The sequence below is a fragment of the Capsicum annuum genome, chromosome 11, assembly GCF_002878395.1.
Source record: "Capsicum annuum cultivar UCD-10X-F1 chromosome 11, UCD10Xv1.1, whole genome shotgun sequence".
NCBI classification, from domain to species: Eukaryota; Viridiplantae; Streptophyta; class Magnoliopsida; order Solanales; family Solanaceae; genus Capsicum; species Capsicum annuum.
In genome coordinates, this window is record NC_061121.1 from 130,388,087 (window position 1) to 130,410,205 (window position 22,119).

General features: G+C 36.8%; 1 long non-coding RNA gene across 1 annotated transcript; it reads right to left on the reverse strand.

Moving 5' to 3' along the window:
- Positions 1–5,062: 5,062 nt before the first annotated feature.
- LOC124888500 lies at positions 5,063–7,127 on the reverse strand. The gene is made up of 2 exons (XR_007046826.1): positions 6,694–7,127; positions 5,063–5,570 (listed from the first exon to the last, which is right to left on the reverse strand). It is a non-coding gene; the product is annotated as an uncharacterized LOC124888500 (long non-coding RNA).
- Positions 7,128–22,119: the final 14,992 nt, after the last annotated feature.

A 22,119-nucleotide genomic window follows, 5' to 3' on the forward strand; every position in this document is an offset into this window, starting at 1 on the left:
AATCACACCCTCATCTGACAGTGTGTGTTCCCATCTTTGGGTTCACTCCGTGATAATTCCTACTCCCATCTAAATATACACTGAACATGGATTACTAAACTGAACTACACCGAATTTAACTGAGTTTTCGTTGACTAATGGAATATACCAAGATTACTGTATTACTGAGCTTTCCTGAGTCACATAACTGACTGAGTTCTATGGATCATGCCTTGACTGAGGATGTCGAGAAAACATGACACTAACTCTAGGCACACAACTATATTTTTTCGGTACAAGTACCCCCAAGACTTGATGGGAAGAAACTGACAAAGTATGACTTTCTTGAATATATGACCAACATCACAATCCATAATACAATAAGTTGGAGATTTCATGAAGTACAACTTTAACAGCACCACAATGGCTACACATATATCCATACTTTATTGACTAAGACATTTCATCAAATATTTGACGTGCATAAACTTGTACATGAATGGAGATTTCATATTATTATACTAGTATGACACTTTTCCTTCACATAGGTATTTAGTCAAACACATGGGGAGCATGTTTTGGTTATACCATCATCAACACATCTAATAATCATGGATACACCAATCAATTTGTAAATTGAATTGGTTTTATCATGATTATTATGGAAATCTTCATATACTAGGGTCAATCATTTGTATATGTAATTTAAAACATGAATCAAAACCCCACAACATCATGAACATGAATTTTAATTTTATTTAAATCATGAACTTCATAAATACACAAATCTTGTATTTTGAAAAGAGATTCTTGAGCTTCATGGGTGAAAGGGACCCATGAATCAACACATGGCATACCTTGATACTTGATTTGGGAAGATTGATGGAATAATCCTTGAGATTTGGATCTTGAATTGGAAACGCCTCTTCTTGTTCTTGAGAGAATTTGAGAGAAAAGAATGTATTATGGTGAAATGAAGGCTGAATTCAGTGTTTATAGAGAATTAGGGTGAAAGGAAAATACCAAAATACCCCTCCAAAACCGTTTGGAAAATATTGAATTCTACGGCTGACGACATTGGGCTGATGTCGTCACATATGTGATAAGCCGTCAGCTCATGTTGCCACTTGATGCTGGAATTTATGAATTTCTGCCTAGGGCTGATGACATTAGCTGATAAGTCGTCAGATATATGATAAGCCGTCAGCTCATGTCGTCACTTGGTTGCCAGGCTAACATGCTGGAGTAATATGGGTATAACATTTTGCTCCAATATCGAATTTGGGCGAAATTGATATCGTTGGAAAGCTAATTCAATTATATATCTGTTGGTGGGTTATAAGATAAGAAATTTGTAATATAACTAGAGATATGCTCATTTGAAGTTTACTATACCAATATCCTTCCCAAGAATTCAATCGGTAAGGAATGTTTTGATTCGTCTAATAGCTAAGAAACATTTGAGACCTTAATTGACATCAAACTTGATCATGAAACTACCAAAGAACCATGATGTACTATGAATAAGCTTGAAATATGGCGCTAATACTGATTTGCATTTTTTGGGGTATTACATGACAAAAAGGATAAGTAGACTAAAACCCCTCTTACATAGACTCCATCATCTCTTGGCGAATAGAAGGGCGACCTCGCCACTATTTGGGGTACTCAAAGTTGTTCTATTTTCCTCCACTAAGTTTGGTTCCCTTAAGCTCCATTGATATACCAGACTCATCCCAAGAATATTTAAAGCTCTTAAAGGATCTATATAAGGAGAAGACGAAGGTGCTCTTGGGATTGCATTCTTATTATGATGTGGAAGCTATATAGGTCATGTTCAAGTATGCAGCCCCAATGAGAAGTTGTCAAAGCTGAAGATGATGGACACAAAGGAGTTTATTTCTTTACTGGGTTTGAGTTGAAGGGTTGAAGAAATACCTCGAGCCTTAGAGATAATGAGGCTACAAGCAAGTTCCCCTTTCCCTAGTTTGTTACATTTTTTGTTTTTAGGTTCCGCCATTTGGGGCATGTAACAAACAATATCTTTTCTTTTCTTTCCATACTTTTAGGACATCTAAAACTATTGAACCATTACAAAATAATATATTAGCTTACTATTTATGCCAGGTATCTATTACTATCCTTAAATATTGCAAATAATAAGTTACTTTTGTGACACATAAGAAATCATAAAATAAGGGAAGCCCTTGTAGCTTACTACCTAAGCATCATTATAGCAACGATTTCATCACTACAGTGACAAAAGTACTATTTTAGTGGTACCACAGAAATAGTAATAAGTTGTTGTGGTGATGTCACTACTATTGTAAATCCATTTTTGCAGCGACTGAAACACCCTAAACCTTGGCCCTTGCAAAAATTCATGGGTTTTGGACATTCTATCCATGGTATGACTCAAGGGTACCAATCGTATCCTAAGATATGGTTTGGGATGCCTATATCATATGTTAGGCGGTGTGTTTTGGGTTGGGTTCTACCAAAGGTATGACTCAATAGAATACTAGTTGTATGGAAGAATACGAGGTGTATGATACCAAGTCGTATGAAGCTTGTGGACTGGTCTAGTTGAATCTATCCAAGTCTCCAAGATATGGTTTGTGGGTACTTTTCGTACCCTAAGATACGACTTAGACCTAGGTGGTCTTATAATGGTAAATATAGGGGAACATGGTTGGGTCTAGGGTACGAGTTAGGGTACCACTCGTATCCTAAGATACGACTTAGAGGGTTAGGTCGTACCCTCCTGGGACTTAGTTTTAAGCTTTTAAGCTGAGGGTAGTCCGGATATTTCCCACATCAAACCTTATGTACCCACGTTATATAATCCTTGGTGGCCTCTCATAACATACTTTGAAGAACAAAAACACTTCAAAATACTCTCTCAAACTCACTCTTGAATATTGGAGGCTAGGGTTTCTACAAGTGTTCTTCAAAAGGAATCAAGAGTCAAGTTTCTCTCTAGAATCTTCTTGTATAAAACATATACTTCTTCCCCCATTATTAGTTCCAAATAAAGTCATGATTTAATGTGTTTTAAACATTGACTTAGTAATCATAAATGGTGGTTTTGAAAACATATGTTGAGGGTTTTGATGTATATTTTTGAATGTTGGTTTAAATTGTGTTTTCACATATTTTTGGTGATGGTTTACACATGTGGGTGCTTGTTGGTTGTGGTTTAACAAATGGGTCATGGGTAAAACTTATTTTGATGGTTTATGCTTGGGTTTTGGTCTTGGATATGATATGCCCTAAACATGTTTGAAAAAATGTCTAAGAGAATGTTTTTACTCTGTTGAACTTTCATTGGGACTATAGCACGGTACGGTTTGGAAAAGGAACCCTAAATGGATTATGATGGTTTTGCATTGGTATAAATGTTTTAAATTGTATAAATGGTTTAAATAGTTTGGAATGATTTATAAATAGTTTGAATGGTAAGAATGGTTTGGAAAGGTTAAATAGTTAAACCATGGCGGTTATGAAATCTAATTGAATGAAAACCTAGTGGGGTACATAGGAATCCCCAAGAGGATGAAATAATGAAATTGAATGTTGAATGTCTTGTGGGGTAGGAGGGAATCCTCCAAGCAAAGCTTAATAATGAAATACTTGTCAGGTGTCGCACCATATTTCGAACCGATCGAAACAGCACACAACGTATGGTGACGTGTGTCGTGACTCTCGAGTTTTAAAAATAATTTTTTTCGAATCGCCACCTAACTTTTTAGGAAAATTAGGAAAAAAACCTTTTTTTTTTCTGTAAAACTCTATTTTGGTCTGTTGAAAATATTTTGAAATTCTGAATAAGGGTTTTGATTACTCGAGGAAAAGGTGTTACGCACCCTTCAGAGCTTATCCGAAGATAGTCCTTAAACTCAATTTAGGAAAATGTTTGAAAGATATTAGTTTCGTTATTTTCCAGATTGAAGGTGATAATGGCATAGACTACTTATTAAATTTAAGCCATAATTACACAAGGTATATATGCCCGCGATAAACAAAATGTAACATATAGCTTTTACAAAGTGTATGGATCAAAAACACGAGAATTTAATAGTAATAATTTTTTTAATGACAAATACATGTGTTGAAATATATAGGAATATTTAGGATACTTGTAAAAATATGTAGGTTTAATGTTATGTTTAGATTGGGAAATATCTGTGTAAATGTGCTTGTCATGAGATAAAATGTATAAAAGATGTGAAATATGCTACAATATCAATCAGAAAGTAAAGTAGATTAGTGTGTATTTTACGATGCTATACTAACACTGGTTTATTTATACGAATTTAGAAGTAGTAGCTAAAGGCAAATGAGTTGAATAAGATAAGCATATATAAATATGGCATAGAAATAAAGTGTATAATTATAATAGTCCCAAAAATAGACAGATAAGTGAATAATCATAAAATACCTTGTACATGGTAACGCATATGCATATATACCTTGTGTTTTAGAGGATTTTAAAATCAGAGAGAACTCGAGATAATATTAAGAAGTATGAAAATGTGTCAAATATCTTAACGGTATTAAAATTAAACTAAATCACATCTTTTGGTGGGTGAGTTATTTATAAGATCGAAAATGGCTTGACTAGTTAGCATCGTTAGTTATTTACTTGAAAGTTCCAGTTAATAGGAGTTAAGCAAAGTGCCAGTTAATAAGAGTTAAGAAACTAAATAATATTTTGAAAGAAAGTTGGAGTTAGTTATTTTGAACAAAGTTTTTTAAAAAAACTTCGCCAATAGGCTTATGCTTAGGACATAATAATTGCTCTTTTATTTTAAAAGGAATTATTGGTTTGCCCTTTCATTTTTTTTTTAAAAAGAAAACTACTGGTTCATGAAAGTAAAATGAATGATTGAATAATATGTGTTACTATATCTAGTAACGTTAAATGGACGAAAGATTTTCGGAGGAAACTAATTCAACATAGTTTGAAGCTAAACAAACTAAACCAGTTAAGAGTTAATCCAAATTCAATCACACCACACAAAATACATATTCAAATAAACATGAGGTTAGTAAGATAGTATCAATATCATAAGAGAATGTAAAAAAAAAAGTAGAAGGTACGCTAAGTTCTTTCGAAAGAATTGACTCCTAATGATGTAGCATCCGAACATTGATGACTCTATAGGTGTTGACCCAATAATGTGGGTCGAATTGAGTTCCATTGCGGAACTCCAACTCCCAAATTTACATGAGAAAAAAAAATGAAAATAAAGATTAGACACTTATGAAATAACAAATGTACGTGAGAATACAAGCTGGGGAACAAATACCAAACATGAACGCAAAAGATCAACTAAAACACAACTTTAATAGGAAAGGGCTCACAATCATCTCGATAATTGTCCGTGCAGCCATGAAAGCTCAAAATCACTTTATACCACTCATACTTACATCAATGGTACTGGCAAATGCACACTTAAATGTAAGAGATTCTCATTGTTAAATTTACGGACAGTGACGTTCATTATAAAAAAAATGAGCCTACGTAATGACCCGTGATGACTTCATTTGTTGTTACTCCATTCTTAAAGTTAGCCAACCCTAAAATGCTAAGAAAAAATTTGGCCACCAAAATCAAATATTCCAAGTGATAACCAAGGCTTTTCCGTTACTGTTAGCACAAACCAGATTAAGGTAACAATTTTTAAGCCTAGATGGACAGATACTCATATGCAGATCCAAGCAAACGTATTAACCAAGGGAGACAGCCACACTGAGCAAAATAAAGATTTACACACATATTTAAGGAATTGAAATAAGCAAAAGAGAAAATAACCAAACAAAACATGGACGGGTATACATGATAGACTCAACACAGCTTCCCACTTCTTTGCTAAGCACAGAACTCTTTAAAAATTATTTGAAACTTCAATCGACATGTTGCTACTACTAATAAATGAGACAGACCCCACTATGATCATAACGAAGTTAATCAATATATTCCAACTAAACAGATGGCGATGAAGAAATATGCAAAAAAAAATTGAAAGATTAATGGTTCCAAGTTTTGAAATCTTGCAGAATGACAGGAAAAGAGGCCATTAAATGCGAGGTGTTTTACATATCTCCCACACACTTAGATGCAAAAAGGCATGAGGTTTGAAGAAAATTGTATTTCGGAGTACACTTTCAGAGAGTAAAACATTTCTGAAATCGAAATAAATCATACACTCACATAGTCGGGACAAATGACAGAGAAAAGATAGAAAGCAAAAATAAAAGGTAAGAGTTTCGCATATTCCATGTGCTAAGACCCGTGGCAGCCATGTATTGAGCAAAGGAAATCTGAAAACTGTCCAATTGGGCTCGATTTGTGACGACCAGACAACAGTTTCACTCAATATACATCAAAATAGAAAAGAAGAAAAAGTTTAAAGCTTCATTCAAGGCAAATAAAACACTTCACCAGGAAAAGGCTTAATAATATGGCTCAACATAAGACACTATAAATTCAAACATACATCAGGAAACGATAGAATATTCCAGCATGACCAAACCGTGGCAGGAATCACACATCCATTTATTTACAAACAAATCCATTTTTAATAATTTACTAATCAGGAATCACACATCCATTTATTTGGAATCAACAAACAACCATCAAAACTAGCAACCAATCGTTCATAATAAGAAAATGAGATGAAAGAAGGGAAGTGGATAAAGAATTCATACCTTTCTTCGGGCAGCAAAATGGAGCTTCTCGTCAAGTGTTTTCCAGCGATGGACTCAACACGGGAATCTTTTTCTCGCAGAGATTTTTTTCTTTTTTTTAAGCCCTTTCTTGCTGTTCTCCTGCTTGTTCCCCTTCTTCCCTGCTTTTTCCTTGATTTCCACTTTTTTCCTTCTTCTTTTTTCAGTTTTTAAAGCTTGTTCCCCCAAAGGAATGGCTGAAGCCCTCTTTTTATTGGCATATTTTGGAGTGTTCAAGCTTCTCAAAGGCTCCCAATTGAACTCAAATTTGAAAATTCAAATTGTTGATGGGACAATCCACAAAACTTGAACAGATACAGTGAAGGGAAAAAGGTTACCTCTTTCAAATTGATATTAGAGCAAAGAATCCGGGTGGACAGACCTTATCCTGCTAGGGTATAGAATAAAGAAAAATAATATTTTATATATATATATATATATATATATATATATATGAATAAATAATTAAAAATTTGAGACCTTCGAATTATGAATCAATCGACGAACCAGATTAATTTATGCTAGTCCCGTGATTTTGGATTGATTTTGATTCGTCCAATGTTTTAATCAGATGATCTCTAAAAGATTACCCTTTAAAAAAATATTGATAGTAAAAATAAGATAAAGCAAAATGTATGTATATACGGATAAATATATGAAAAGGTTGATTTAAAATGATTATTTTTTATCTGTCCGATCATTTAATCAGACGGATTAAATTTAATGAGAATAGAAAAATAATTAAATATAGAAATATATATGTATAAATATAAATTATTTATAAAGTTGAAAATTTTGGATCTTTGGGTTAAAAACACATTGATCGGTATCGTTTGAATAAAAAATGGAGCAGACATAAAAATTGTACTGAATTCCGAGCTAATTTTCGAGCTCTTGTTTGAAATTTATAAATAAAGTAGGGTTTAAAAAAATTAGAATATTGTTGGCCTGAATACTCTTTTCTACTAAAATTAAGTTTTATCGATGCTCCCTGCTATCCTCAAATTATTTTTAGTTCAACGTATATAAATTACAGGCATAACCAGTATAAGTGTCTGATTTAAATATCTCTTTATTTATTTATTTAATATTAACAATATATATATATATGTGTGTGTGTGTGTGTGTGTAAAAAAATAAATATAATAAAGTATATGTAAAAAATAATAGTAACATATAAAATATTTATTTTATATAACAAAAATATGCATATATATATATATATATGGTCACAATATCTCCCTAAAAGAAATAAATAAGTGCGAATGCGATTACCAAAAGATATTTTTTATTTTATTTGTTAAAATGTTTAATTATATTTGATTAAAATATTTTATATTATGATAAAAATAAATAAATAAATTTCCTTTTATTTAAAAATTTATAGAAATAGAGATAAAAATGCGAATCTTATGTCTTATTTAATTTTTTTTTGAAAATTATTTAGGGCCAAGAACATCGATAAAATTAATTAGAGGAAAAGGGCAAGCCAAAATTAGGTGTTAATAGTTGCCCCTGAGTGACCAAAGAATTATGTGAAAATCTTTGGGCAATCACGTTGACGTAACCAATTTTGTTTTGGGAAAAACAAAATATTTAGAAGATTATAGCCAGACTTCAATTCTCGAGATGCCTACATATCTCGGGTTTCATGAGAAATCAGGCCATCTGTAGTTTGAATCATAGCAAAATTTTGGTAAATATCAAAATTTGCCCCAGTGTAGAATTATGATGATATTGGGTTCTTTCGAGGATGATAATAAAAATTTCAGTACGAATGAAATAGATATGGGATTATACCTCAATTGGTTACTTGGGATAGCTGGGAATAAGGAGACGTTATAGTCATATCTTCTGAGGATTTTGAGGGAAAAAGAGATTACGAATTTCCAAAAATTGCTCCAGTGTTGGATTAAGACGACGCTAAAAATTATAAAAAATGAGAGTTTTGAGTCGAGTTGAGTTGAGTTTCTTTGCTGAAATCCTTGACGTAACTAGGGATACCTGACATTCTGCTAGTTTTCCCCAGTTTGTTGCTAATAGGGTAGTTCCAATTGTACTGCATATTCCTGCAAAACAGGTAAAAAGGGTGAAAAGTACCTGTTGTTCAAAACTTGTAATTTGTAATGTAAAGAGTAGAGTTCAGATATTCAAACTAGTATTGTCTCCATTTGTGGAGGCCTTCAACTGGCGGGGCAATAACTGAAATATAAATAGCCTCCGTCGACTGAGTAGCTACTAGAAAGTAAAAACCTTTATCGGCTGAGCAGTATTGAAATGTAAATAGCCTTCATCGTCTGAGCGGTTGCTTGAAAGTAAAAACCTTCATCGGCTGAGCAGTAACTGAAATAAAATAGCCTCCATCGGCTGAGCAGCAGCTTGAAAGTAAAATCCTCCATCGACTAAGCAGTAACTAAAATATAAATAGCCCCCATTGGCTGAAATGTAAATAACCTCTGTTGGCTGAAATGTAAATAACCTCCATCGACTAAAATATAAGTAGCTTCTGTCGGCTGAGCAGTTGTTGTAAAATAAAAATCCATCTGTCTGGTGATCAATTGAGAAGTAAGTGTCATCTGACTGCCGGGTAGTTTTTGAAATATAAATCCTCCGACGGCGAGACATTTGCCCACAAGTAAACTGCCTTGTATTGGCAAGGCGACCTTCAATCTGAACTAGATGATGGTATTGCTGCTGGAACTTGATGTTTCTGTGATAGTGGCTTTCTTGCACACTAGCTATGGTGTGGGTCTCTGATTGGCAGGTTGTGCTCTGTTTGCTGAAATGCGATTCTCCGATACAGCGGAGTATTGATTTGCTTACATACATTCTTTGATTTGAGATGGGGTATCCCGCTCGCTGGTGTACAACTTCCAATATGGTGGAAAGTCGTATTATTTATTCATCCTCCAATATGGCTGAGGGTCTCTTTTTTTGCTTCTGTACAGACTTCAAAATGTGGAACTCAATTTTGTTTGCTTGTGTACAGTCCTCAAAATATAGAAGCTCGATTGTGTTTGCTTATATACAGTTCTCGAAATACGAAAGCTTAACTTTGTTGAAGTCAGACGACATTCTCCGATTGGTGGAGTTATTTGACGAAGTCAGGTTGTCGGCTCCGATCGGCGGAGCTTATTAGAAGAAGTAAAATAGCCTAATTTTTCTACGAGGATCCTCTTTTCGTCGTCTCTCACCTGGGTCTTCAAAATATACCTGCAAAAGAATTCGAATAAAACTCTCAGAGCTTGTGAGGATCAGTATAAATGTATGTAAAGAGAATAAAGTAAGGGAAGAATATTTGGCTTATGTCGTGGTGATAAGCCACATGATGTCCCTGATCATGTCCCAAAGTTTGACTTGATGTCGTCTTCCAATTCCTGTTTTCCTGCGCTCAAAGAAAAATTCTTAGTTGGTAAGGGGTGTTGATTTGTGTCGACTTGGAAATCCTGGTTTTGTTTCCGGAACACTCCAACACCCTCTTGGCTGCTCGATCATTTCCAAATATGGAGTCTTAGTTGGTGGGAAAGTAAGAAAGTATTTTGAAATATGTATATATGTATATATGTATATGTATATATATATATATATATATATGTTTTCACAAATATATTGCGTATATATTAAGCACATATAGTAATCTTTTATCATTTTTCAGATTATGACATGTTTCGAAATCCGTTAAGCCTTCATTCATCGATCGTGATTCTCGTAGCTTTATCCTTCAAGTTGTCGATGTTTAATACAATTTTGGCGCTGAAATAGCTTATATTATGGAGCAATACTACGAGCGAAAGGGGTTTTTCCTAAAGGTAAGAACGAACCTTTCAGGTTGCCTACGTATCCTCTAAAATAGGAATTAGGTCTGTATGTAGTTCGAGGGTAGAGAAAGAAACATGAAATATAGTGACCGAGTCTGACTCAGACTTCCTACGTATCCAAGTGGAATAAGGTCATGACATAGTTCAAATACAACGAGAAAAGTGAAAATATGAAGTGCAGTAACCGAGCCTGACTCAGGCTGCCTATGTATCCTAAGAATAGGAATCAGCTCATAATGTAGTTCAAATACAAAGGGAGAAATGAAAATATGAAATGCAATGACTGAGCCTGACTCAGGCTGCCTACGTATCCTTAAAATAAAAATTAGATCAGGTAGTCGTTCAGTACAATAAAAGGGTAAAATATGAAGGGACTGAATCCGATGAGGATTGCCTACATATCCTGCTGTGGGAAATTAGGTTAAGCGTAGTTCTGAATACATTAAAGGATTGAGTTTTTTTGGCTTTTCCTAAGGGAAACCAAACCCAATGTAAGCTTCCTACATATCCCGCCATAGGAAGTCAGGGTAATATGTAGTTCTGTTGCATCAAAGAAAAAAATGCAAAAGAACAAATAAACAACTAGTCCTAATATCTTCAAATGTAGTACTTCTTGCTGGCGTTTGAATTGATCAGCTTCGTGCTTACTGTGCCGTTAATTTCTATAAGAATTACTGCTCCTCCTGAGAGTACTCGGTGAACTATATAGGGACCTTGCCAATTTGGCGCAAATTTTCCTTTGGCTTCCTAGTGTTAATCGACAAGGCTTGACTTTCTTGTTAAATGCCTTGATCATTCTATTTTGATAGAGTTGACCATGACAGACTGCATCCAATCTCTTCTCATCAATGAGCATTAACTGCTCGATCCTTCTACGAAACCATTCATCATCGTCTAAACCAACCTCCTGAATGATCCTCAATGAAGGTATCTCCACTTCTGCAGGTATTACTGCTTCCAACCCATAAACCAACATATAGGGAGTTGCCCTAGTAGAATTTTTTATTATGGTGCGATATCCAAGTAAAGCATATGATAGCTTCTTATGCCATTCCCTATTACCGTCCACTATCTTCCTCAAAATCCTCTTGCTATTCTTGTTTGCAGCTTCAACCGTTCCATTCATTTGTGGTCGATATGCCATGGAATTTCGTTGAGATATCTTAAACCTTTCACAAATCTCTCTCATTAGGTCACTATTGAGATTGGCCCCGTTATCTGATATGATTGATTCTAGAATTCCAAACCGATAGACTAAGTTATTGCGGACAAAATCTGCTACCACCTTCTTGGTTACAACCTTATGTGTTGAGGCCTCAACCCACTTTGTGAAGTAATTAATAACAACCAATATAAAATGGTGTCCGTTGGATGCAGGAGGCTCTATGGGCCCAATAACATCTATGCCACAAGCAGTAAACGGCTAAGGAGAACCCATCACATTAAGTTCGTTTGGAGGAACTCGTATAAGGTCTCTATGAACTTGACATTGATGACATTTTTGCACGTATCAGATGCTATCCTTCTCCATTCATCCAAAAGTATCCAGCTCTCAAAATCTTCTTTGCAAGCATGAAACTATTCGTGTGAGGTCCATAAATTCCTGCATGTATTTCTTCCAATAATTTCATGTATTCCAAGGCATCGACGTATCGTAGGAATCCTAGGTCTGGAGTCCTCCTATATAGGATTTCCCCGTTGAGAAAAAAGTGATTGGCCATCCTTCTTAAAGTTCTCTTATGCTTGCCAGTAGTGTCTTCTGGATATTCTCCTGCTTCGACTAACCTCTTGATGTCATAGTAACACGACTTCCCATCTGTCTCTTCATCTACATGGAAACAGTATGGTTGTTGATCGTGTATCTCCACTTTGATGGGATTAATGTAATTCTTATCTGGATGCTGGATCATTGAGAATATTGTTGCCAAGGCATCGACAAACTCATTTTGAAATTGAGGGACGTGTTTGAATTCAATTTTCGTAACCTTTTACTCAACTCCTTAACACATTGCACATAAGGAAGGATTTTGACATTCTTGCTGGTCTATTCTCCCTACACCTGATAGATCAGCAAATCTGAATCTCCTATTACCAAAAGCTCTTTGATGTCCATGTCTACTGCCATCCTAAGTTCGAGAATGCAAGCCTCGTATTCTACCATGTTATTCGTGCAAGGAAACCTAATATTCGCAGAGATCGGGTAATGTTGGCCTATTTCTTAAACTAGAACTGCTCCAATTCTGACTTCTTTAAAATTCGCTACTCTATCGAAGAACATTCTCCATTTATCATATGGCTCTGTGATATCTTCTCCTACAAAGAACACCTCTTTGTCAGGAAAGTAGGTATTAAGTGGCATGTAATCTTGATCCACTAGATTTTCTGCGAGATGATCAACTAAAGCTTGTCCTTTGATGGCCTTTTGTGTCACGTACACAATATCAAACTCACTTAACAAAATCTACCATTTTCCAACTTCCTAGTGGGCATTGGTTTCTGAAAGATATACTTGAGTGGATCCATTCTTGAAATCAAGTATGTGGTATACGCAGACAGATAGTGCCTCAACTTTTTTGCGACCCAAGTCAATGCGAAACAGGTCCGTTCCAACAATGTATACCTTGCTTCATGCGACGTGAACTTCTTACTCAGGTAGTAAATGGCTTGTTCCTTCCACTTTGTATCATCATGCTGGCCTAACACACATCTAAATGCATTATCCATACCAGATAGATATAACAACAATGGCTTTCCTAGTTCTGGTGGAACCAATATTGGTGGTTAGAAAAATACTCCTTGATTTTGTCAAAAGGCTTCTGACATTTTTCAGTCCATCCCGTGGCGGCATCCTTCTTCAACAATTTGAATATTGGTTCACAAATTATTGTATACTGGGCTATGAACCGACTGATGTAATTGAGTCTTCCCAAGAAACTATCTTAGGAGGTGGTAAGTCTTGGATTGCCTTTATCTTGGATGGATCTAACTCTATACCTCTCCTACTAACAATGAATCCCAATAACTTTCCTGTGGGAACTCCAAAGGCACACTTGGTTAGATTCAACTTAGGTCATACCTTCGCAGCCTTTTAAATAACTTTTATAAATCATCCAGGTGGTTTGAACTCTTTTTGGACTTGATAATGATGTCATCCACATACACCTCGATCTTTTTGTTGATCATATCATGGAAAAGGGTAGTCATAGCTCTTATGTAAGTTGAACTAACATTCTTGAGTCCAAACAGCATTACCCTATAACAGTACACTCCCAACAGAGTGATAAAGGATGTCTTCTCTGCATCATTCTCATCCATCAGGATTTAATGATATCCCTTAAAACAATCAACAAATAATTACAACTTATGTTTTGTGCAGTTATCAATGAGAATGTGAATATTTGGGAGAGGAAAATCATCCTTTGGACTAGCCTTGTTGATATCTCAATAATCAACACATATTCTTATCTTTCCATCCTTCTTCAGTACTGGCACGATGTTGGCACACTAGGTGGGATAAGTTATGACCCTCACGACGTTAGCTTCTATCTACTTGATCACCTCCTCCTTAATTCTTAGACTCAAATCGGGTTTGAATTTCCTCATATTTTGCTTCACAGGCGGACATGCAGGGTTAGTTGGTAGTCAATGCGAGATGATATCAGTTCTTAAATCAGGCATGTTGTCGTAGACCAAGCTAATTCATCGATGTATTGCTTGAGCAAACTTATCAATTCCCTCTTCCTTCACCCTCCAAGTGTATGCTGACTTATGTTTTCTTTGTTGTTTCTTCATTACCCAAATTGATGATTTGAGTTGCTCAATCTCCTACGGTAGGTTTTCAGGCATCATTCTTTCATGTACTCCTCGTAATCTTGCTCGTCGCTTGTATTTTGCTCAATGAATTCGTTACAAATCATAATCGTGGAATGAAGATTTTTATTAATATTTGCGTTGAAAAGTATAGAAAGCGAGTAAAGTAAATAGATATTAAAAATAGAAAAATAAGTTTTGAAAATAAGGACTTTTATTAATAAAAGCACTAGGCTTTGGAAAGAGGCAAGTATCAGAAAACGATTTGACATGATTTAAGCCTCAATTGATCATGTAAACAAAATAATTTAAAAAACGACTACAATCCTACACTACCAAGACTCATGTCAGAATAGGATGGGCTGATGGTCCAATTCTGTGAGATTTCTTCAGGTTCAGCATCATGGATAGTAAGCTTCTTGAAATCAATTTCCGGTTCTCATTTAATCTCAGCCACAAACATATTTCCTATTGCCTCCATGATGTCTTCATCAATTGTTTGCTCTGAAACTGGGACTTGGGCAGGCATAAATACTGTCACTCCAAATCCTTCACTATAGGCTCCTCTAGAAATAGGCTCATATCTAAGCCCTGTAGTACCCTTCTGATGCTTCAGTTAGATTGGCTCAACTATACCATCGGCTCTTAGTCCTAACCCCGTCTTGGGCTGATAACCATATTTCAATATCTCAGATTCAACCATCTTCTTTGGTATGCTAATCCCACATAACACTTCCATCAAAGAATTCTTGTGGGCTTCAAAACTCATAAGAAAGGACATAACTGATATGTGGGCCGGTGTCTTCTTAAGATGATCTTTAACTAAATAGCCCTTGGGTTGCATCTTCTTCTAAAACTCTGCAGCTTCAGCATCTATAAGGTTTTTTTGAGTTTTGATCTTTCTCAAGAGCTCCTCGACTTGATTCCTCTAGGGCGTAACACCTTCCTGACCTGGTCATCCCTTGAGCTGCAACACCGTTTATCATTTTGCCTTAGTATTCAGCTCGATAGTCCCACGGGACTGCTTTAGTTTCATAGTCAGGCTTCCTAGTGGCTAATGTGATTACTACAACTCTCTATAGGTAAGTCTGAATAGTTATAGGATCCCTCAACTAAACTATAATAAAAGGCTATGAAGGTGATGCAGTGGCGATTTCTTATGCGTTCCATGTGGGCATAATAGTTCCTTCCAAATCATACTCATCCTCTAGAGTAATCATATTGACTTCTCGATTTTCAAGATTTGGCAAGGGATTTTTGTTCATATTTAGTGTTGCAGCAGTGCATTTGATTATACGCTTCCTTATCAGAGACTTAGTCTTATTCTCAAAGCTGTAGCAGTCTTCTGTGTCATGCCCCTGGACTCCCGAGTGATAGGCGCATTGCTTGTTACCGTCGAAGTTTTGAGAGGTCGGATCAGGGGCCTTTTCTTCAATTGGATGCAACAAACCTGCTGCCCTTAATCTCTCAAACAACTGGGCCAAAGGTTCTACAATTGGTGTATAGGTGCGGGTATTTCTAGCTTTAAAATTTGGGTATGGTCTTGGAGCATAAGCTGGTCTATTTTGGTGAGATGGAACTTGGATGGAGGCATATGTTCATGGTGGATTTTGGTATGCTGGAGCTCGAGGTAGATTGTAATGTGGTTGTATGTTGTTTATTGGGACATGTGCAACAATTTGAGGGATGTTAGGGTAACGATAGGAAGAATTTCTAGGTTGGTAGTATGGTGTGACGGCTAAGACATCTTTCCTCTTATTCTTATTGCCATTAATAGAACCAGTCTGTATGGCCTTACTTGTAGCTTGCAGTGCAGCCATAGATTGAATCTTCCCTGACTTGATGCCTTCTTCTATGAAATCTCCCATTTTGACTAAATCTGCAAACTTTTGGCCCATCATCAATATCATCTTATCAAAATAAACACCCTCTTAAGCTCGGATAAAATAATTGGAGAGCTTGCTTTCATGCAGTGGAGGCTGGATCCTAGCAGACTTGGTCCTCCAATGTCATGCATATGCTTGAAATAATTCTGATGACTTCTTCTATATGTTTGCTAATAAGAACCTATCTGGGGTAATCTCGGTGTTAAACCTAAAGCGGCTCATAAAGTCTTCTGCCATCTCTCTCCAGTCATACCACTTATGGGGGTCTTATTAGGTGTACTAAGTCAAAGATTCTCCTGACAAACTCCGAATGAATAGCTTTATTCTCAACTTCTCGTTCCTTCCAACATGAACCAACTTATCGCAATAAGCCCTCAGATATGCATATGGGTCACCCATTCCATCAAACACATCTAGCTTTAGAGGTTTGTACCCCATTGGCTTGTCAATGTCTGGATGAATGCATAAGTCATTGTAGTCCATGCTTTTAGTCCCTCTACTGACTTGCATGTTTTTTAATACCCTTTTTAGGCTTTCGAGCTGGGCTTCCATCTACCCTTCTTCACTTGATTGGATATTACTTCCTAACCCTACATACCGTACCACCTCATATAGCGCCTTAACAACTGTGGATGTTGTAAAAGTAGGAACCTCGATAGCATATATCGGTGGCACAAATACCTCACAAGTAACATGTGCCGCAGGTATGTGTTGTATTTTTGGATGGACTGGAACAGTAAAGTTCTGAATATGAAATAAATAAACGGATGCAGTTTTAATAGTAGGTTGAAGAGAAGGTAGGGCTTGAGCATGCGGTATATCTTCTTAGTTAGCAGGGGCAATCGAGGGTAATCCAATATCCGGTTGTTGGAATTGAGTGGGAAAACTAGCTATTGTCAGCTTGGTTAGATCCCACATTTGATGTAGTTCTTCCTTTAATACTTCAATTTCTTGAGCCATGTTGGCCATTTGCTCTACGTTCTGGGTGTCTGACGGTCTTTTTGAACTCTAGGTGTCATCTACTGGGATCATCATAGGTTTGTCAGATTTGTCCTTATTAGTCTTCTTTCTATTGGACCAAAGGTTGTATTTGGATTTCGCCAGTTTGCCAGTTGACACAAATTAACTTTCTTTTTTTGGGAGATACATAAACAAAAAGACAGAAAGGATAAAAAGGAAACTATGTTAGTTTGGGAGATAATGAAAATGTAATAAGTAAGTAACACACACATATGACAAGTCGGCGACATTCAAAATGTATCCTAATATAGAGCCTCTTTTTGCCAGAGGTGGGCCTATGATGCAAATAAGATTAATTGATCCAAAGTTTAGACCATTTTTAAAACTTAGGACGATGGTACTTTTGATTAATAACGGGTGAAGTGTGAATCCTGAGTTATAAAGAAGGAAAAAATCCTTAAAATAAGAATTACATCATGGTGGATATATTGTCCTAGAAATAGCAGCAGAGGTCATGCAAGACCTTTTAGGGAAAACAAAAGATGAAATTACAAATATCAAAGTGGTCCGTGCAAGTCCCTTTGGGAATCAAAAATAGCAAATGGATTCTAAGGCCAGCTGGGGGGATCATCATCATCATCGTCGAGGTCATAGTAGGGCCTAGGTGATACTCTGGGGACACATTCGACTACTGCCCCTGGTGGTCTTTATTTTTCTCACCACCGAACTCTATGGGTCCATATTATTCTTCTTTGGAGTCTTCTTCCATCTCCTCTGTCAGCTCTCTCTCCTACTCTTCCATTGGATCCTTCTTTGGATCTTCCTCCGAGTTTTCTTTGGGATCTTCTTCCATTTCCTCCTTGGGTCCATTGTCTACTGCGTGGATGAGGTGATCAATTGATCCTGGAATCACCTGCTCGTACATAGAAGTGGTCACAGGCCTAAGGTGCAGCAGCTGCTCTCGAATCAGGTTTGCTCTATGAATGTCCGCAAGCCCCTATAGTGACTCAAATCTTGGTTAGGCTAGAATTCCTCACGACATGTAACATGTGTAATAATCAGGAGTACAATATGGGTTATCGCTCATGCCCAAACTAATAATCTGTCCCCACCCATTGATTAAATTGTTGAGCCTCTCCATAGGTATTCTTTCTTCATAATCTCCCTCTGCTAACGCCATGTTCGACCACAGAGGCACATTCTGAATCATGCCAAACTGTCATAGAACTTTCAGCGGCACATATGGATGGATTCCCTCTAACCCAATCAACTCAAGGAAATAAGAGTAATGCTTCTTTAGCATCACTCGACCACCAACCCATGTTAGCCTTCATGGGATGAGGTTACTGGTGATATGGGTTAGGAAGACACGCCACTGCTCCTCATTACTCAGCATGTTGTACATAGCCATCCTAAATCTGTGGCTATGAATCTGGTTGAAACCTGTCTCCCTGATGCCATCCATATGCTATAAGTGTTCTAATGCCCACACTTGGACCATTTGATTACAACCTCTAAAAAAATCTTGTCCCTTAGAGCTTGCAAACAAAGACTGAAAGACTCCTGCTAGAATGTTTGGCACAATCGTGGTTTGGATTGGTCTCCTGCACATGAATATGACCATGAGGAATAGGTAAATGCTGATCCGATTCTCTCTCATTGGGAACACCATTATACCGAGGAAAGCCACCATAAAAACAATGGCTCTATGTCTCTCCCAGTCAATCCTGGTAAAGAAAAACTCCTCTTGAAAATGGTCATAGCTTTCCCTTCTACCGAACCTCTAGAAGAGATAACCCAGGCTCACCTAACCTGCCTCAACCAGGCTCACCTAACCTGCCTCAACCATCCTTAAGCCTGTGCCAACTCTCATTCCTATATCATAAAGAAAATGGCTACCTGAAGTAGTGTGGGGGGCAAAGGTACCCACCCCATTAATGGCAAGTTAGCCATTTGGCTGATCTTTTCCAAGGTAGGCATGATCTCAAAGTCCATGAACCTGAAAATGACGGTAGTCGGGTCCTAGAACTCGACTATAAATTGAATAAGTAGCTCGTCTGTCCTTATCTCCATTAGATAAGTAAAGGACCCCAAATGTGCTAGTACTTCCTCCCCATGAGCCACTCAGATGTTCCTCCACCAATGTTTCAGGACTCGTGGTACATCAGTTAGCATGTGGATGTTGGCGAGGTTTTAGTTGATTTCCATCTGTGCCAAGAAAAGGGTAGTGTAAGCTTAATGTCCTGAATTTATTACGATCTTAAAATTTGGATCAATTAGTCATTTCCACACATATAGCGCCGTTGGGTTCATGAAGAACCCATTGACATGAAGGGCGGTTCCCTAATTATGGAAACTATACCGTGGACCGTTCCGCCTAAGGTGTATGCAATATGACCTATTACTAGAGTAGGATTTTTCCTTAAATGTTTAAGAGTGGGACTGAAGAGCTGCGAGAAGGTGCACTAACCTAACTGCACTGACTCTTAAACCAGGAAATCCAAAGAAGGTTTAGAGGAGCTGCGAGAAGGTGCGCTAACCTAACTGCACTGGTCTGTTGAAAATATTTTGAAATTCTGAGTAGGATTTTGGTTGCTCGAGGGGAAGGTGTTAGGCACCCCTCAGAGCCTATCCGAAGATAGTCCTTAAACACAGTTTAGAAAAATGTTTGAAAGATATTAGTTTCATTATTTGCCAGATTGAAGGTGATAATGGCATAAACAGTAATTAAATTTAAGACATAGTTACACAAGGAATATATGCTCAGGATAAACAAAATGTAACATATAGCTTTTACAAAGTGTAAGGATAAAAAACACTAGAATTTAACAGAAATAATTTTTTTTTGTGATGACAAATACATGTGTTGAAATATATAGGAATTTTTAGGATACTTGTAAAAATATGCAGGTTTAATGTTATGTTTAGTTTGGGAAATATCTGTGTGCATGTGCTTGTCATGAGATAAAGATGTATAAAAGATGTGAAACATGCTACAATATCAATCAGAAAGTAAAGTAGATTCGTGTGTATTTTACGATGCTATACTAATACTGGTTTATTTATACAAATTTAGAAGTAGCAGCTAAAGGAAAATGAGTGGAATAAGATAAGCATATATAAATATGGCATAGAAATAAAGTGTATAATTATAATAGTCCCAAAAATAGATAGATAAGTGAATAATCATAAAATACCTTGTATATGGTAACGCGTATGTATATATACCTTGTGTTTTAGAGGATTTTAAAATCATAGAGAACTGGAGATAATATTAAGAAGTATGAAATGCGTCAAATATCTGAACGGTATTAAAATTAAACAAAATCACACCTTTTGGTGGGTGAGTTATTTATAAGATCGAAAATGGCTTGACTAATTAGCATCGTTAGTTATTTACTTGAAATTTCCAGTTAATAGGAGCTAAGCAAAGTTCCAGTTAATAAGAGTTAAGTAACTAATTAATATTTTGAAAGAAAGTTGGAGTTAGTCATTTTGAACAAATTTTTTTAAAAAAACTTCGCCATCTGGCTTATGCTTAGGACAAAATAACTGCTCTTTTATTTTAAAAGGAATTATTGGTTTGCCCTTTCATTTTTTTTTAAAATGAAACTATTGGTTCGTGAAAGTAAAATGAATGATTAAATAATATGTGTTACTATATATCACAACAACAACAAACCCAGTGTATTCCCACTTAGTGGGGTCTGGGGGGGTAAGATGTACGCAGTCCATACCTCTACCTCTGATGAAGTAGAAAGGCTGTTTCCGAAAGACCCCCGGCTCAAGGCATAAGATATCACACAAACACATAGTAAAGCACAGAAGCAGATGACATAACATAAATACGGCACCCATAAGGAATATAAAACAGAGGAAAGCAGAGGAAAGCACACAGATTCGTAATAAGCATGGAACACTGAATACGGAATCATAACGGGAATAAAAAATAAAAAACCCCCACCAAGTAATTCCCTACACTAGCGACCCAATCTGGCCCTACTCTTCTGCCGTAATTCGCGTCTTCCAGACCTTCCTATCTAGGGTCATGTCCTCGGTGAGCTGTAACTGTTCCATGTCCCGCCTAATCACCTCACCCCAGTACTTCTTCGGCCTACCCCTACCCCGCCTAAAACCATCCAACGCTAGCCTCTCACACCTACGGACCGGGGCATCCATGCCCCTCCTCTTCACGTGTCCGAACCATCTCAATCGTGCTTCCCGCATCTTACACTCCACTGAAGTCACACCAACCTTCTCCCGGATAGTCTCATTCCGAACTCTATCCCCTCGAGTCAGTCCACACATCCAGCGCAACATCCGCATTTCTGCCACCTTCATTTTTTGGATGTGGGAGTTCTTAACTGGCCAACACTCCGCTCCATACAACAAGGCCGGACGGACTACCACCCTATAGAATTTGCCTTTAAGCTTGGGCGGCACCTTCTTATCACACAGCACCCCCGACGCGAGTTTCCACTTCATCCATCCCACCCCAATACGGTGCGAGACATCCTCATCAATTTAAAAGATATGTAAAGGAGTCAGCTCTACTGACCTAAAGAGAACTCAAGTTATTATTTGTGGCAGGAAGACGCTGTATTGAGCCGTGGCTGAGATCAAGGACTCTAGCAGAACAACCACAGGTCAATAGTTCATCAGGCAGGGCCTATCAACTTCCAATAAGTAATGAGAACAATATCTTCAAGAGGTAGAAAAAGTAAAATAATTGGCTAGCAACGTAGTTTAAGGACGTACATATTACTATTTACAATTTAACAGAAGTAGATAAATGACCCTTGCCCAATAGAAGGAATCAAACTTGATTCTACTAGATGGCTAAGATAAGTTTACCATTTGACCATAGTTATAATGACAAATTAAAAACACAATCAAATTGACATCAAAGTGACTATATTGGATGGACCAAGTAG